We start from the raw sequence: 1714 nt of genomic DNA, 5'->3' as shown, positions 1-1714 counted from the left end.
AGAGGAGAACGGAGGAGAAGGGATTGCGGCATGGCCATCCCCCCGGGGGGCGGTTTCTCGCTTTCTGTCTCTCTGTCTGTCTGTCTAGTGAGAGCATGCGCTCTATAGCAAAAACCTCTCCAAAATAAATAAATAAGTAAATAAAATAACTCTTTAAAAGAAAGGTCATGATGCATTTTTGCACAGAAAAACATAGAACAATATGTCATGGTTTTTCTGACGACCCAATAGTATGACTTTTTAAAAAAGACATCTCGTGGCATATATTTGAGGCTTACAGTGTGACGTTAGGGACACACATGGATACACAGAGCATGTTACCAGGTGAAGCAGACTGGAGTCACTTAGTGCCAGTTTCTCAGGAGGGGGGACCCACACCAGGCTCTCAAAGGCCAGAGCTCCCTGGACGACAGTGGCTCCCCAGCATTCAGAAATCACCAGAATCTCTGTCTAGTCCTGACCATCTCAGATCCCACTGGGACCTCCATGACCAAGGTCACGGCCCCTCTGTATTCCCTTCCGTGGTTAGTGACATCCAGATCAGGCCACGTGGGCGAGAAGCCTGAGACCTCTCTGACACTTCCCGCCTCGAACCCGACGTCCAACTTTCTTCGTTCCCAGCCCCAGTTCATTGCACCTGCCCCCTCCCTCTGCCCCTGCCACGTACGTGACCTCAGTGACTTTGGGCTTTGCTGCAGCCCACCCTTCACGTTGGTCTGGCTGTCCCGTGGCTCCCGCTTCCTTGCACAAGATCCAGCGCAGGCGCCGCCGGCGCCCAGGGCAGCTGCTCTTCTCCCTGTCCTCCTCACTCCAGGCTGTCACGCGAAGCTGCTGGCTCGCCTTTGTTGTGTACTGAATTGCGTCCCACGGCGGATGTTGGGGTCCTCACCCCCAGTACCTGTCAGTGGGACCGTATTTGGAAATAGGGTCGTGGCAGACGATCCAGTTCAGATGCAGTCAGTAGGCTCGAATCCACCCTCGCCCTGTCCTTACATAAGAGAGGAGCTCGGACAGAGAAGCCAGGAGGACGGAGGCGGCGGTGGGACTCGTTCCCATGAGCCACAGAGGGCTGAGGGCTGTCAGCTCCCCCAGAACCCAGTGGTCAGGGGACGGGTTCCCGACTGAAAGGGGCCAAGTTGCTGCACGTCGGCTGGCGCTTGCCCTCCTGATGGTGAGCATGAGCATCCATTCTGGCTGCCTACCTGCGGTGCTTCGTGAGGGCACGGTGGGCCCCTGCCATGCGCTCCCCGCTCCTTTCTCTCCTGTGGCCAGTCTCCTCCTTGACTGGACAGAGGGGAAAGGTCACTTGTCCCAGGTCTAACATTCCTTTGGAGAGCCTTCCCTTCCCTCCGCACTTCCGCTCCCCCGCTGCTGGCCCCTTCCCTTTCCCCTCAGGTCCTCACTGATTGCCCTGCTCCCATGCGCCACTGCCAGTAGGCCACTTCGGGGGCCACCAGCTCCCGGCCTGCAGGGCCCTTCTTCCTCTGCACCCAGCTGTAAAATGTTACTGACTCAACCAAGGAGCCACAGTGCAGAGCACCGAGCCAGCACCGGCGAGAGGGAAGCCCGCCCCGGCCCACGCTCCCAGACCCGTGGGTGCTCCCCACCCAGACGTCATCTGAGGGCCCACCCTGGGTGAGCTTCCCTGCAGCCCTGGCCCAGGCAGGACAGTCAGGCGGAACTCCACCCACGTCTGCACATGCCGGCTCCTTCC

The 1714-nt window shown here is 58.5% G+C and overlaps 1 long non-coding RNA gene across 1 annotated transcript in view; it reads right to left on the bottom strand.

Annotated features, from left to right (window-relative positions):
* Nucleotides 1-225: 225 nt before the first annotated feature.
* Nucleotides 226-1714, bottom strand: part of LOC114008158 (uncharacterized) — a 2493-nt gene continuing 1004 nt past the window's right edge. Inside the window, exons 2-3 of the long non-coding RNA XR_003549718.1 lie at nucleotides 1203-1284; nucleotides 226-898 (exon numbers count right to left, since the gene is read on the bottom strand). This is a non-coding gene — a long non-coding RNA (uncharacterized LOC114008158). The remainder of the gene's footprint in view (nucleotides 899-1202; nucleotides 1285-1714) is intronic.

Source organism: Tupaia chinensis, unplaced genomic scaffold (genome assembly GCF_000334495.1).
Source record: "Tupaia chinensis unplaced genomic scaffold, TupChi_1.0 Scaffold000294_1, whole genome shotgun sequence".
Taxonomy (NCBI): Eukaryota; Metazoa; Chordata; class Mammalia; order Scandentia; family Tupaiidae; genus Tupaia; species Tupaia belangeri.
The sequence above is the reverse complement of the archived record's forward strand: the minus strand, read 5'-3'. Positions and strand labels throughout refer to the sequence as shown.